A 17158-nucleotide genomic window follows, 5' to 3' on the forward strand; every position below is an offset into this window, starting at 1 on the left:
ATCTTTTCTCAAAAGTGAGTCAATTTCTCGTAAAAGCAAATTACTGCGGAAGCTGGAATCTGAAACCAAAAAGAAAATGCTGGGAAATCTCAGCAGCTTTGACAAAGGGTCATCCAGTCTCGAAACGTTAGCTCTCTTCTCTCCCTGCAGATGCTGCCAGACCTGCTGAGAATTTCTAGCATTTTCTTTTTGGTCTTTTTTGTCATCAGGTGGACCTGCAATCACTGATGTGACAATTCAGTCAAAGTTGTGAGGCCAGATTGCATGAGTTGTGTTGGAAGAGCCGGAACTCAAAGACTGAGTTGAATTGATCGGATAGTTAGACAGGGACTACATTGTCTGTAGGGGCTTATCAAAGTCAAGTCACATTTCTTTGTTCAGGGGAATGACGAGTAGAAGAAAACTTGACATTGACCCCACAAAACTCTGCAGAAGCTGGTGAATGAAGGGATTCAGAAAATGAATTCATAACTTTAATGTAGCGGCGGCAATGCAGCTTCACCGGAATGATACTGGTAAAGAAAGTTTAAATTATGGGAACAGCTTAGAATCACAGAATGGTGACAGCACAGGATGAGGCCATTCAGCCTACGTGCCCCTGTCAGTCGCCAGTTGTTTGTTGTCTCGTCTTCCCGTGATAAAAACAGAATATGCTGGAAAATCTCAACAGGTCAGGTAGGATTTGTGGCGAGGGAAGCAGAGAATCGGAAGGGTCATACTGGACTCGAAACGACAACTCTGTATCAATCGTCACAGATGCTGCCAGACCAGCCGAGTTTTTCCAACATTTTCTGTTTTAAATCCCGGACTTTATGAAGAATCTCCATAGCGACCGTGCCTTTGTACTCGACGCTTCTGTTTATAAAGCCGGGTTCCAAATGTCTTTTGTTCTGTTCCCTGTGGAGACCAACGAACCAAAAATAACCAAATTAAAGCAATGAGCCCAATGAGAAAAGCAAGAGACGACATGTTATTTCTTATGATTTTACTTGAACAATCAAACAAAATTCAACCTCAATTCAACATAAATGAAGAAACAAATTGCAGTTGATACAATCCACACATGGTGCATTATTGTTGGTCTCGCCTTGAAGGAACGTAATGTCTGTTCAATAAATTTGGTTCCGTTTTTGGAGCTCTCAGACTCGCAGCTCCTCCTGAGTTCCCAGCAGATATTAAACAATATGGTGAATCTTTATTCTGCATTCAGTGGATGATCGCATACGTCTGTACATAGAACTCTCTCTGATCCGATCAACATTATTTACTGTGTCACCCAGCTTAATGGCGCCAGTTTATTGCCACCAGAATCAGGGGTCTCCTAACCACATTACAGCTTTGGTCTAAACATGGAGCGGGTGTTTGCCGAGAGCGGGAATGGGAAATTATTCCGAATGTTTGAGTTAAATTGATCGGGTTGTTGCAGAGGAACTATGTTGTCTATCGGGCGGCACGGTAGCACTATTGCTTCACGGCGCCAGGGATCCAGGTTCGATTCCAGGCTTGGGTCACTGTCTGCGTCGGTGCCCCCATTTCCTCCTTGGTCGACGCTTAGGTAGAAGGTCACGCTATCTTCAGAGAAGGTCAGGCTAAATTGTTGTGTGCTGTCCAAATGTTACGTGGGGTTGCCGGATGCTGGGTTACTGGCGTGGGTGGAGGTGTGGGCTGAGGAAGGATGCTCTTTCAGGGGTCTGGTGTAGACTCGATGGGCCGAATGGCCTCCTTCTGCGCTGTAAATTCTACATAGAATAAATCCAACAGCCACCGACAGTTCCACTGACAGCGTTTCCTCACTCACGTCTGGTAAGCAAGTCTGATAGGTTCAGAATGTTTCTCACATATTACCAGTGAGTGACAGATCAGTCCCAAACTGGGAGTAAAGGTTGAACCTCACTCTCACATGCTCACGGATTTAACACAGTCTGATAACTACTGCTGAGTATACCGACTTATAAGATCACCTCCACATATACATTTTTCTAAATCCCGCCGTCCCAAGATCAATATAATGTGAACAATTCTTGTCTGTTGTGTCTCTCTCGCTAATCTGTGAGCTTCGCTCTACCAGAGTGTGCTGACATCCACAACACGGAACCGCAACAGAGCGGGAGAAATTCCATGAACTGTTGGAGGTGCAGAAACAGGTCAATATGAGGATTCAGTGATGGGATGTGGTCGGGTGGACATAGAGGTATCAGCAATAAACCAAACTTTAAAAAATCAATATTTTTCTATTTCCTCATGGAGTTCGTCAATTTGGAAGTGTTTATCTTAAGGAACAGTTAAGGAGCAAACATGATTTTAAGTAAAAGCTGGATGAGTACAGGAGTGAGAATGGAATTCAATGACAAGCAAATAATGTTGCATGAAGTAGACCATAGAAACCAGCCATTCTTTAATCTGGGTGGGGATCTCCTGGGGCACTGTAACAATAAGAAAACTGTCTGGTTTCAGTCTGCTGCATTGTGGACTGGATGAATGAAGATTTGAACATTGTTTTCGGACACTAATATATGCAGTCACACACTTACAGAGAGTTACACAGACTGACAAATGGAATCACACACTCACAGACAGTAACAGTCATACAAGTACAACCATATTCACAAACAGTAACAAACTTATAGCCAAGTTCCGCACAGATGAGTACGGCCTCAAGCGAGACCTTGGATTCATGTCTCATTTCATTCACCCCCACCATCTGGCCTGGGCTTGCGAAATCCTACCAACTGTCCTGGCTTGAGATCAATTCACATCTCTTTAACGTGTGATTATCCCTCTCTCCAGTGGCTCCGTCTGGACCTGTAGACTTAATTACCTGTAAAGACTAGCATTCAAAGTATCGTCTTGCACTAACTTTGTCTACATATATGTTTCTGGAACCTATCTCTTCATTCACCCGAGGGAGGAGGAGTGCTCCGAAAGCTAGTGAATCGAAACAAACCTGTTGGACTTTAACCTGATATTGTAAGACTTCTTACTGTGCTAACACGAGTCCAACGCCGGCATCTCCACATCATAGTAACAGACTCTGACAGATAGTGTCACACTCTCACAGACAGTAACAGACATTAACAGATACAATCACAGATTCACAGACAGTAACAAACATTGATAGATACAGTTGCACACTCACAGACAGTAACAGACTCTGATAGAAACAACACACACTCACAGACTGAAACAGACTCTGATAGATACTATCACGCACTCACAGACAGTAACAGACACTGACAGATACAATCACATGATCACAGACTGGAACACCCTGATAGATGCAGTCACGCACTCACTGACATTAACAGACACTGATAGTTACAATCACACAATTACAGACTGCAACAGACATTAATAAATAAAATCACGAAACACAGACAGTAACAGACACTGACAGATACAATCACCCACTCATGGACAAATAACAGAAACTGACAGATACATTAACACACAGACGGTAAATGAGATTGGCAGATACTATCACACACTCAGAGACAGTAACAGGCACTTATAGATACGATCACACACTCATAGACAGTAACATACACTGATAGATACAATCACGCAATCACAGACAGTAACAGACACTGGGAGATGCAATCACACACTCACAGACATCAACAAACACTGATAGTTACAATCACACAATGACAGACTGCAACAGACACTGATAAATAAAACCACAAACTCACGGACAGTAACAGACACATGATAGATACAATCACCCACTCACAGACAAATAACAGAAACTGGCAGATACAATCACACACAGGCAGTAACAGAGACTGGCAGACACAAGCACACACTCACGTACAGTAACAGACACTGATAGATATAACTACACTCACATACAGTAACAGACACTAATAGACACATTCTCACTCTCACAGATGGTAACATACACTGACAGATACAATGAGACATTCACAGACAGTGACAGACACCAATAGATACCATCACACACTTACACAGAGTAAGCGACGGTCAGATTCAACCACATACTCAAAGACAGTAACAATGAGTGGCAGGTCCAATCACACGCTAGATGCCTGGCTCACAGACGGAAACACAGACTCATAGGCAGAAACAGAGACTTGCAGGCACAATCACAGACGGTAACAGAAACTGATAGATACATCACAAACACACAGGCTGTAAGAGAGCCTGATGGATACAAGCACCCACTCACAGATAGTAAGACACTGACAGATTCAGCCAAATACTCATAGACAGTAACAAAGTAATAGAGGGCCAATCCCACGCAGAATGAGATGTTCGCATATAGAAGCAAATACTCACAGGCAGTAACAGAGACTGACAGGTACAGTCACACAGTCACAGACAGTATAGACACTGATAGATACAATTACACACTCACATAAAGTGACAGAAACTGACAGAAACAATCTCACACTCGCAGATAGTAACAGACTCTGATAGAAACAATCTCACACTCAGATAGTAACATACACTGATAGCTACAATCGCAGATGCACAGACAGGATCAGACAGTGATCGATACAGTCAAACTCTCACAGACAGTAACAGACACTGATAGATACAATCACACACTCACAGATAGCAAGAGACTGGCAGATTCCACCACATACACATGGACAGTATCAAGGAGTGGCAGGTCCAATCACACGCTAAATGACTAGCTAACAGATGGAATGGTACACTCACAGACGGTAATAATAATAGACGCTTATTGCTGCAAGTAGGCTTCAATTAAGTTACTGTGAAAAACCCGTAGTCACCACATTTCGGCGCCTGTTCGGGGAGGCTGAAATGGAAATTGAACCCGTGCTGCGGGTCTTCAGCCCACTGTGCTAAACCAGCACCTTTGAAGAATTGACTCACAGGTACATTCACAGATTGTAATAGAAACGTGTAGATACAATCACACACTCAGAGAGAGGAACAGTCTGGCAGGTGCAATCACACTGAGAGACAGTATCACGATTGACAGATACAATCACAAACTCACCGAGAGTAACAGATGGGCAGTAACAGAGACTGACAGGTAAAATCACACGCTCACAGAGCGTAACAGTCTGACAGGTACATTCACAATGACAGATAGTAATGAGACTGACAGATATTATCAGACATTCACAGACAGTAAGAGACAAACAGATAAAATACCCAAATTGGAAATACATCGCCATTCCATCACTGGCGCTGGGGCATAATCCTGAAACTGTTCAAGAAGGCAATTCTCCACTGCCTTCTTAAAGGCGACTAAGGATGGATAATAAATGCTGCGCTCATCAGCGACTCCAACACTCTGTAAATAATAAATAAAAAATAGATGACCATTGAAACCTAATTTTACAGTGGCTATTACTGCTTCCGGTGGCGCTGAGGACTCGGTTCGATTACGGCCCCAGGTAATTGTCTGTGTGGAGGTTGCAGATTCTCGCCGTTTCTGCATGGGTTTCACCCCCACAAGCCAAAGATGTGCAAGTTAGGTGGATTGGGCACACAAAATTTAGTTATGTCTTTTTCAAAATAATCTTCATTGTCCCAAGTAGGCTTACATTAACACTGCAATGGAGTTACTGTGAAAAGCCCCTAGTCGCCTGTTCAGGTTCACAGAGGGAGAATTTAGAATGTCCAAATTACCTAACATCACGTCTTTTGGGACTTGTGGGAGGAAACGGGAGCACCCGGAGGAAACCCACGCAGACACTTGGAAAACATGCAGTCTCCACACAAACAGTGAAACAAGTCAGGAATCGAACCTGGGACCCTAGAGCTATGAAGCAACAGTGATACCCACTGTGCTACCGCGCTGCCCACAAATCGCCCCTTAATTGGAAGAAAAATAATTGGGTACTCTAAATTTATTTTAAAAAAGAAACCTAATTTAACCTTCGAAAAGAAATTGATGATAAATTTACTTATTTCACGACCAATCCTTATTTCGCGCGTAAATTCTCCGTCAGAACTGTTTCTGGTCTTCGGTTTCAAATTCTCGCATAAAAGTCTCTGCAATTGCCTGGAATCGAACCCAGATGTACTGCTTGGGAAGCAGCTAAGCTCACCACGATACCACCAACGCATACATACCACGGCCAAACAATGTTTACTTTGTAATTTGCCTGATGTGGAGATGCTGGGGTTTGACTGGGGTGAACACAGTAAGAAGCCTTACAACACCAGGTTAAAGTCCAACAGGTTTATTTCGAATCACTAGCTTTCGGAGCGCAGATCCTTCCTCAGGTGAATGAAGAGGTGGGTTCCAGAAACACATATACAGAAAAAGTCAATTATGCAAGACGATACATTGCATGCGAGTCTTTGTAGGTAATTAAGTCTTTACAGATCCAGACGGACGGACTGGAGAGAGGGATAATCACAGGTTAAAGAGGTGTGAATTGTGTCGAGCTCGGGCAGTATAGGGCAGTTTTCACAATGTTTAAGTTATCTTTATTATTGGACATCATTATCTCACTGTATTAGTTGCTAATTTCATCAGGCACCAGGAGGGTCCACAGCACCGTTTTTACTGAACTTTGCTAATCTCATTGTCTCTGACTGAGAACTCATTTATTAATTTTGAGGTCTGGCTTTTATTGAAACAAGGGTTCCACTGAAAACAAATGGGAGCTGGATTTTAGTTGTAACACATGGATCTTAGAATATTTTGTGAATTTTATTTCAGGAGTGCCCTCTACTTTTCTGTCCTGACCTGCGATATCTAATTAAATAATTTACCACTCTGAAGGATAGGAACTGAACCTGGGTAAAATGCTCGGACAGTCCCCGCTATACCACAATCGCTCACCGGGCTCTATCAACCATCTGTATTAATAGAACGAGAACACAAGAATGAAGCGCGACAATATATTAAATCAGACACTAGATAATCTTGCTACCAATATTTCTGTAATGGACGTGTACAATTTTCTGATAGATCGTGATGAGCAGGGTCGCTGAGTCAGAAAGAAGCTCTATGGGGCATTATGTGTGTTTGATATAACGTTGACAATAATTTTTATCTTTAAAAACTATGTTTTTTTTGTTTGTTTGTTTTTCCTCCCCCCCCCCCCCACCCCCCGGGCCCCTCTCCCCCCGCCCCCGGGCCCCGCTCACCCCCCCCCCCCCTTCCCTCCGGGCCTCGCTTCCCCCCCCCCTTCCTTCCGGGCCCCGCTATCTCCCCTTCACTCCGAGCCCCGCCCTCCCCCTTCCCTCCGGGCCCCGCTCTCCCCCCCTCCCTCCGGGCCCCGCTCCCCCCCCCCCTTCCCACCGGACCCCGCTCTCCCCCCCTTCCCACCGGACCCCGCTCTCCCCCCCTTCCCACCGGGCCCCGCTCTCCCCCCTTCCCACCGGACCCCGCTCTCCCCCCCTTCCCACCGGGCCCCGCCCTCCCCCTTCCCTCCGGGCCCCGCTCTCCCCCCCTCCCTCCGGGCCCCGCTCCCCCCCCCCTTCCCACCGGACCCCGCTCTCCCCCCCTTCCCACCGGACCCCGCTCTCCCCCCCTTCCCACCGGGCCCCGCTCTCCCCCCTTCCCACCGGACCCCGCTCTCCCCCCCTTCCCACCGGGCCCCGCTCTCCCCCCTTCCCACCGGGCCCCGCTCTCCCCCCCTTCCCTCCGGGCCCCGCTCTCCCCCCCCCCCCTTCCCACCGGGCCCCGCTCTCCCCCCCCTTCCCACCGGGCCCCGCTCTCCCCCCCCTTCCCACCGGGCCCCGCTCTCCCCCCCTTCCCACCGGGCCCCGCTCTCCCCCCCTTCCCACCGGACCCCGCTCTCCCCCCCTTCCCTCCGGGCCCCGCTCTCCCCCCCTTCCCACCGGGCCCCGCTCTTCCCCCTTCCCACCGGGCCCCGCTCTCCCCCCCTCCCTCCGGGCCCCGCTCTCCCCCCCTTCCCACCGGGCCCCGCTCTCCCCCCCTTCCCACCGGACCCCGCTCTCCCCCCTTCCCACCGGACCCCGCAATCCCCCCCTTCCCACCGGGCCCCGCTCTCCCCCCTTCCCACCGGACCCCGCAATCCCCCCCTTCCCTCCGGGCCCCGCTCTCCCCCCCTTCCCACCGGGCCCCGCTCTCCCCCCCTTCCCACCGGACCCCGCAATCCCCCCCTTCCCTCCGGGCCCCGCTCTCCCCCCCTTCCCACCGGGCCCCGCTCTCCCCCCCCTTCCCACCGGGCCCCGCTCTCCCCCCCCTTCCCACCGGGCCCCGCTCTCCCCCCCTCCCTCCGGGCCCCGCTCTCCCCCCTTCCCACCGGGCCCCGCTCTTCCCCCTTCCCACCGGGCCCCGCTCTCCCCCCCTCCCTCCGGGCCCCGCTCTCCCCCCTTCCCACCGGGCCCCGCTCTTCCCCCCTACCCACCGGACCCCGCTCTCCCCCCCTTCCCACCGGACCCCGCAATCCCCCCCTTCCCACCGGGCCCCGCTCTACCCCCCCCTTCCCACCGGGCCCCGCTCTCCCCCCCCTTCCCACCGGGCCCCGCTCTCCCCCCCCCTTCCCACCGGGCCCCGCTCTCCCCCCCCCTTCCCACCGGGCCCCGCTCTACCCCCCCTTCCCACCGGGCCCCGCTCTCCCCCCCCCTTCCCACCGGGCCCCGCTCTCCCCCCCCCCTTCCCACCGGGCCCCGCTCTCCCCCCCCCCTTCCCACCGGGCCCCGCTCTCCCCCCCCCCTCCCTCCGGGCCCCGCTCTCCCCCCCCCTTCCCACCGGGCCCCGCTCTCCCCCCCTTCCCTCCGGGCCCCGCTCTCCCCCCCTTCCCACCGGGCCCCGCTCTCCCCCCCCCCTTCCCACCGGGCCCCGCTCTCCCCCCCCTTCCCACCGGGCCCCGCTCTCCCCCCCCCCCCTTCCCTCCGGGCCCCGCTCTCCCCCCCTTTCCTCCGGGCCCCGCTCTCCCCTCCTTCCCTCCGGGCCCCGCTCTCCCCCCCTTTCCTCCGGGCCCCGCAATCCCTTCCCTCCGGGCCCTTGGCTGCCCCCCTCCGGGCCCCGGGCCGCTCTCGTTTCCGATTTTTCTCCCGGTTTTTCCTCCGAGTTTTTCCGACGTGGATATTTTGGGTTCCGAAACGAGCTGCTCGCTGATTGGCTGTCAGTGGCCTGGGTGGAAGGTCGCGCTTTACCCTTTAAACACTATGTTGACAGCCACAGGACACCCCAAAACAATTTACAGTCAATAACGTACTTTTCAACTGTCGTTATTGTGCAAAGTACTGAACTTTTGGACTGCCTGTTGGACAAGTTCAGAAATTCCCTCACGCGAAAGGGGAACACACCCTACACATCTGGCTCTGTGCTGCAATGCGTAGCGTATCCTTTGAAGCATTCAAAGTTGTGGGTCTAAATTGTGGAGTTGACGTTTTCGAAAAGTTTGATGAAATCAGCAACAGGCTGATCAGTTTTTTCCAAAGCCCCCGAACTTCCTTCTATAGGTGGCAGCATCCACTTTCCTATTTGCATTTAGAAGAAATCATAGAATTCCCGCAGTGCAGAAGGAAGCCAGTCTGCCCAACGAGTCTGCACCGGCCCTCTGAAAGAGACCCTCTGCCCCCACCCTATCCCCATAACCCAGTAACCCATCTAACCTTTGGGCACTAAGGGGCAAATTAGCATAGCCAATCCACCTAACCTGATGTACTAAACAAATGATTGAGATTGAAGGCAAACAAGTCCATATGGCCTGATGGCCTACATCCTATGGCCTTAAAGCAAGTGACAGCAGAAGTAGTGGATCCATTGCAAACTTTATCTGGATGTGGGGAACATTCCAATGGGTTGGGAAAATGCAAATGTAATGTCCTTATTCAAAATGGACAATCCACCCAACCTGCACATCTTTTTGTTTTTGGGGTGAGATCCACGCAGACACGGGGAGAATGTGCAAACGCCACACAGTCCGATCTGTTTCCATGTATTTGCTCCCCTTGTGCCTCCGGTTGAAAGATATCGCAGGTTTGGATGGTGCCTCGCGGAGGAAAAGCAATGTCAGGAGTGGAATTTGAACCCACGCCTCCCGAGGAGACTGCGACCTGAACGCAGCGCCTCAGACCGCTCGGCCATCCTGACTAGCTGCAAGCAAAGGCACGCTCTCTGCACAAATCAATTTGAATTCCATCTTCATTGTCATTATTTTCCGTTTTTCAACCCCAGCCAGAGTCGTGTATCTCAGTCCCATCCTTCCCCAAGCCGCCGGGGGGGGGGGGGGGGGGTGACGTGCATTGATCTGTTTGCTCAAATCAACAAAGACCAAATTCCCGCCCTTCCTGTTCCTCACAGGAAGGTGTTCAGAGAATAACATCTGGGCAAGGTGAAGTATCCAATTGGAGAGCTGCATCGTGGCGACAACAATGTCTCTCCACAGCTGAATATTTCCAGCATTTACTGTTTCTGATTTTGCGCCTTCATTACAGGATTTCATTGACTGACAAACCAAAACTTGCCTCGAGGGCAGAGCTCGGGTCACAGCTTTTCTGTGATCTTCTCACAGACACGTTCACTCTTTACTTTCCTACACACATACTTTAAAATGGGCTGTTTCCACTCTCACGTCATGAGGCATTGTCTTCAAACCAGGTCCTTCACCCGCCCACCAGCGTTTCTTAGGAAATCGCAAGGGCAATAGGACCACAGTGTCTCTGAGGTAATATAAGGGCTTAATCCCTTTTTAATTAATTTTCGGGATGTGAACGTCGCTGGTTAGGCCAGTATTTATTGCCTATTCCGAGTTGCCCTTCACACAGTGCCGGTTATTTTCTTGAACCTCAGTAGTCCTTCAGGTTTAGGTACACCAACTGTGCTGTTAGGGAGGGAGTTCCTGGATTTTGCCCCAGTGACACTGAAGGAACGGCGATATATTTCTAAGTCAGGTGGTGAGTCACTTGGAGGGGAACCTTCCAGGTGGTGGGGTTCCCAGTTATCTTCTGCTCTTTTGATTTTATTTTATTTATTATCACGTGTACTGTGCTGCAGTGAAAAGTATTGTTCTGCATACAGTTAAGACAGATCATTCCATACATGAAATAACATAGGACATACGATAAATACACAATGTAAATACTTAGACAGCAGCACCGGAGTGTAGTACCACTCAGCAGAGAAGTTGTGTGAGTTTTCGATGGGCCTACGAGGCGAGCAAGTGGACGGAGGAGGATGGATACTGGGTGAGATTCTTTGGAGGGGAAGTGCAGGGCGGGGGGGGAGGGGGGTGGGGGGGGGGGGATGCTGGGAGGGGGAGGAGATTCGATGTTAATAATGGAAAGGGACGGGTCAGGCTCATATGGCAGGGCCCGGTGGTATGATGATGGTGGATAAGAAGTCATGGGTGACAGACCCACAGTTAGCATAGTCACGTGGAACGTGAGAGGGCTGGGATGCCCAATCAAGAGGTCAAGGGTGCTTGCGCATCTTAAAAGTCTGAAGGCTGATGTAGCAATGCTGCCGGTGACACACCAGAAGATGACGGACCAAATGAGACTTAAAAAGGGCTGGGTTAGTCGGGTGTTTCATTCTGGATTTGACGGAAGAACTCGAGGGGTAGCGGTAATGGTCAGCAAAAGGGTACGATTCCAGATGGAGAAGATGGTTGCAGATTAGAGGGGTAGGTATGTGATTGTGACAAGGGCTTTGGAGGGGAGGCTAGTGGCGCTGGTAAGTGTATATGGTCCTAATTGGGACGAACTGGGATTCGCAAAGAAGGTGTGTGAGGCCATCCCCGACTTGGACACACACAAATTGATAGTGGGGGGGCACTGGAACTTGGTGCAGGAGCTAAAATTGCATAGGTCACGGTCGCGCTCACTAGTCCCATTTGGGGGGGGGGGGTGGCGAAGGCGCTGGCTGGGCTAATGGTGGAAATGGGAGGGGTGGACCCTTCGAGGTTTCTGCACCAGAGGAAGCGGGAGTACTCGTTTTTCTCAGCTGTCCATAAGGCATACTCGCGGATTGACTTTTTCATGGTGGGGAGGGCGCTGCTGGCTGTGGTTAAAGGGTTGGAGTACTCGGCAATTGCAATATCAGATCATGCTCTGCATTGGGTGGATATGGTACTGGAGAAGGGGATGGTATAGAGACCAGGGTGAATGTTAGATGTGGAACTGTTGAGGGACTTAAGGTTCTGTGACAAAATTGAAAAAATAATACAGCATGGGTGAGGTGTCAAAGGCGGTGTCTGGGAGGCTTTAAAGCCAGTGGCGAGGGTGAGGTGATCTTGTTCAAGGCTAGGCTAGACAAAGAGGAGAACATCAGAGGGTAATCGATGAGATGCTGGAAGTAGACAGGAAATATGCAGAAGATAGGGACCCAGCGCAGTTGGAAAAGAGGAAGGAACTCCAGGTGAGCTTTAACCGACTATCTACCAGGAAGGCAGTACTCCAATTGAGTAAGGGGGCAGTTTATGAGCATGGAGAGAAGGTGGGCCATATGTTGGTGGGTCAGCTCCGTGGGGAGTCCCAGGTGCGGGACAGGGCAGGGAAGTTGGTGGTAGCTCCAGATTAGATTAACAAGATCTTTAAGGAATTCTATGAGAGGTTGCACAGGTCAGAGCCACCTGGGGAAGGCCGGGAGATGCAGGAATTTCTAGATGGGCTGGAGTACCCGAGGTCAGAGGAAGGAGGCAGGGCTGGATGGGTTTCCGGTGGAATATTATTAAAAAATCGAAAATAGGCTGGTACCGCTGATGGTGGGGATGTTTGAGGAGGCGATAAGGAAGGGGGTGTTACCACAAACCTTGGAGCAGTCATCTATTTCTCTGTTACTTAAGAAAGATAAGGATCGAACTTCCGGGTACGGCGATGACCAGCTCAGTCGCACGTTTCGGCAGCTCCCTGTGAAACTGACGTTTGGGCTCTTGATAGGAGCCCCAACGGCAATTTTGACGGCTAAAAACACTGTGCGGTAAACCAGAAGGGAATCCCCCCTGGATACGGATGGAAAAAGGAGGAGAGAGTGGCCAGATTGCAGTGGATCCTTTAGAACAGCGGCAAGGAAGGCAAGCAAAAACCAAGATGGCGTCGGAAGGTGGCAGTTTAACATGGGGCCCTGAACAACAAGAGTTCTTGAAATGCTGTGTGGAAGAGATAAAAAAGGAAATGAAGAAAGAGCTGTTGGCCCCGATACTACAGGCGATCGAAGGGCTAAAGGAGGAACAAAAGACCCAGGAGCGGGAGCTTCGGGTCGTGAAGGCAAAGGCAGCCGAGAATGAGGACGATATACAGGGCCTGGTGGTGAAGACGGAGACGCAGGAGGCACATCAGAAACGATGTGTGGAAAGGTTGGAGGCACTGGAAAACAACGCAAGGAGGAACAACCTGAGGATTCTTGGTCTTCCTGAAGGTGTGGAGGGAGCGGACGTCGGGGCATATGTGAGCACGATGCTGCACTCGTTAATGGGAGCGGAGGCCCCGGCGGGTCCGTTGGAGGTGGAGGGAGCATACCGAGTGATGGCGCGAGGACCGAGAGCAGGAGAAATTCCCAGAGCCATAGTGGTGAGATTCCTCCGTTTTAAGGATAGAGAAATGGTCCTTAGATGGGCGAAGAAAACGCGGAGCAGTAAATGGGAGAACGCGGTGATCCGCGTTTATCAAGACTGGAGTGCGGAGGTGGCGAGAAGGAGGGCGAGCTTTAATCGGGCCAAGGCGGTGCTTCATAAAAAGAAGATAAAATTTGGAATGCTGCAACCGGCAAGACTGTGGGTCACATATCGAGGGAGGCACCACTACTTTGAGACGGCGGATGAAGCGTGGACTTTTATTGTGGAAGAAAAACTGGAATGAGCGGGTTATTAAAAAGAACGTTCGAACAAAGTGGTGGGGCGAATGTGGGGGGCAAAGAGGGGTTTTATGTACTAATCCTGCGATGTGGTAACTTTTCTCTCTCCCACAGGTGGTGATGGGGGGAGGAGGGGAGGTGGAGGAGATGGGGCGTTGGCCATTGGGGGCGGGGCCAAGGGAGAAGCGCGGGCTTGGTTCCCGCGCTATGATAATCATGGCGGGAATAGAGAAGCAGGAAGGAGGGGGCGTCGCACGGTGCGAGCCGAGGTCACGGGGGGAAGCCGAGGTCAGCCAGAGTTTGCTGACTTCTGGGAGCAACATGGGGGGAGTAATTACGCTAGCGGGGGATCTAGCGGGGGGGGTGGGAGGGGGGAATTACTGGGTTGCTGCTGCTGGGGAGAGGGGGGAGCTGGTATGGGAGAGGATGGGCGGGGGGGCACCGCCTGGGGGAGATACAGCTGCGTGGGAACTGGGTGAGGAGCTGGAAAAAGGTGATGGCTAATCGACAAGGGGGGGGGGGGTAGGAAGCCCCCCAACTCGGCTGATCACGTGGAACGTGAGAGGGCTGAACGGGCCGATAAAGAGGGCACGGGTACTCGCACACCTTAAGAAACTTAAGGCAGATGTGGTTATGTTACAGGAAACGCACCTGAAACTGATAGACCAGGTTAGGCTACGCAAAGGATGGGTGGGGCAGGTGTTCCATTCGGGGCTAGATGCGAAAAACAGGGGGGTGGCTATATTAGTGGGGAAGCGGGTAATGTTCGAGGCAAAGACTATAGTGGCGGATAACGGGGGCAGATACGTGATGGTGAGTGGCAAACTACAGGGGGAGACGGTGGTATTGGTAAACGTATATGCCCCGAACTGGGATGATGCCAATTTTATGAGGCGGATGCTAGGACGCATTCCGGACCTAGAGATGGGAAAGCTGATAATGGGGGGAGATTTTAATACGGTGTTGGAACCAGGGCTGGATAGGTCGAAGTCCAGGACTGGAAGGAGGCCGGCAGCAGCCAAGGTGCTTAAAGATTTTATGGAGCAGATGGGAGGTGTAGACCCGTGGAGATTTAGCAGACCTAGGAGTAAGGAGTTCTCGTTTTTCTCCTATGTCCATAAAGTCTACTCGCGAATCGACTTTTTTGTGCTGGGTAGGGCATTGATCCCGAAGGTGAGGGGAACGGAGTATACGGCTATAGCCATTTCGGATCACGCTCCACACTGGGTGGACTTGGAGATAGGGGAGGAAACAGGAGGGCGCCCACCCTGGAGAATGGACATGGGACTAATGGCAGATGAGGGGGTGTGTCTAAGGGTGAGGGGGTGCATTGAAAAGTACTTGGAACTCAATGATAATGGGGAGGTCCAGGTGGGAGTGGTCTGGGAGGCGTTGAAGGCGGTGGTTAGAGGGGAGCTGATATCAATAAGGGCACATAAAGGGAAGCAGGAGAGTAAGGAACGGGAGCGGTTGCTGCAAGAACTTTTGAGGGTGGACAGACAATATGCGGAAGCACCGGAGGAGGGACTGTACAGGGAAAGGCAAAGGCTACATGTAGAATTTGACTTGCTGACTACAGGCACTGCAGAGGCACAATGGAGGAAGGCACAGGGTGGACAGTACGAATATGGGGAGAAGGCGAGCAGGTTGCTGGCACACCAATTGAGGAAAAGGGGAGCAGCGAGGGAAATAGGGGGAGTGAGGGATGAGGAAGGAGAGATGGAGCGGGGAGCGGAGAGAGTGAATGGAGTGTTCAAGACATTTTATAAAAAATTATATGAAGCTCAACCCCCGGATGGGAGGGAGAGAATGATGGGCTTCTTGGATCGGCTGGAATTTCCCAAGGTGGAAGAGCAGGTAAGGGTGGGACTGGGAGCACAGATCGAGGTAGAAGAAGTGGTGAAAGGAATTAGGAGCATGCAGGCGGGAAAGGCCCCGGGACCGGATGGATTCCCAGTCGAATTCTATAGAAAATATGTGGACTTGCTCGCCCCGGTACTGACGAGGACCTTTAATGAGGCAAAGGAAAGGGGACAACTGCCCCCGACTATGTCTGAAGCAACGATATCGCTTCTCTTAAAGAAGGAAAAGGACCCGCTACAATGCGGGTCCTATAGACCTATTTCCCTCCTAAATGTAGATGCCATGGTCCTGGCCAAGGTAATGGCAATGAGAATAGAGGAATGTGTCCCGGGGGTGGTCCACGAGGACCAAACTGGGTTTGTGAAGGGGAGACAGCTGAACACGAATATACGGAGGTTGTTAGGGGTAATGATGATGGCCCCACCAGAGGGAGAAATGGAGATAGTAGTGGCGATGGATGCCGAGAAAGCATTTGATAGAGTGGAGTGGGATTATTTGTGGGAGGTGTTGAGGAGATTTGGTTTTGGAGAGGGGTATGTTAGATGGGTGCAGCTGTTGTATAGGGCCCCAGTGGCGAGCGTGGTCACGAATGGACGGGGATCTGCATATTTTCGGCTCCATAGAGGGACAATGCAGGGATGCCCTCTGTCCCCATTATTGTTTGCACTGGCGATTGAGCCCCTGGCGATAGCGTTGAGGGGTTCCAAGAAGTGGAGGGGAGTACTTAGGGGAGGAGAAGAGCACCGGGTATCTTTGTATGTGGACGATTTGCTACTATACGTGGCGGACCCGGCGGAGGGGATGCCAGAAATAATGCGGATACTTGGGGAGTTTGGGGATTTTTCAGGGTATAAATTGAACATGGGGAAAAGTGAGTTGTTTGTGGTGCATCCAGGGGAGCAGAGTAGAGAAATAGAGGACCTACCGCTGAGGAAGGTAACAAGGGACTTTTGTTACCTGGGGATCCAGATAGCTAAGAATTGGGGCACATTGCACAGGTTAAATTTAACGCGGTTGGTGGAACAGATGGAGGAGGATTTCAAGAGATGGGATATGGTATCCCTGTCAATGGCAGGGAGGGTGCAGGCGGTTAAGATGGTGGTCCTCCCGAGATTCCTCTTTGTGTTTCAGTGCCTCCCGGTGGTGATCACGAAGGCTTTTTTAAAAAGGATTGAAAAGAGCATCATGGGTTTTGTGTGGGCCGGGAAGACCCCGAGAGTGAGGAAGGGATTCTTACAGCGTAGCAGGGATAGGGGGGGGCTGGCACTACCGAGCCTAAGTGAGTATTATTGGGCCGCTAATATTTCAATGGTGAGTAAGTGGATGGGAGAGGAGGAGGGAGCGGCGTGGAAGAGATTAGAGAGGGCGTCCTGTAGGGGGACTAGCCTACAGGCTATGGTGACAGCCCCATTGCCGTTCTCACCGAGGAACTACACCACAAGCCCGGTGGTGGTGGCTACACTGAAGATTTGGGGACAGTGGAGACGGCATAGGGGAAAGACTGGAGCCTTGGGGGGGGTCCCCGATAAGAAACAACCATAGGTTTGCCCCGGGGGGGAATGGATGGGGGATATG

At 51.2% G+C, this 17158-nt stretch overlaps 1 non-coding gene across 1 annotated transcript; it reads right to left on the reverse strand.

Annotated features, from left to right (window-relative positions):
* Positions 1 to 9938: 9938 nt before the first annotated feature.
* On the reverse strand, positions 9939 to 10021 carry trnal-cag (transfer RNA leucine (anticodon CAG)). Its single transcript has one exon. It is a non-coding gene; the product is annotated as a tRNA-Leu (tRNA).
* Between the last annotated feature and the right edge of the window lie 7137 nt (positions 10022 to 17158).

Source organism: Scyliorhinus torazame, chromosome 14 (assembly GCF_047496885.1).
Source record: "Scyliorhinus torazame isolate Kashiwa2021f chromosome 14, sScyTor2.1, whole genome shotgun sequence".
NCBI classification, from domain to species: Eukaryota; Metazoa; Chordata; class Chondrichthyes; order Carcharhiniformes; family Scyliorhinidae; genus Scyliorhinus; species Scyliorhinus torazame.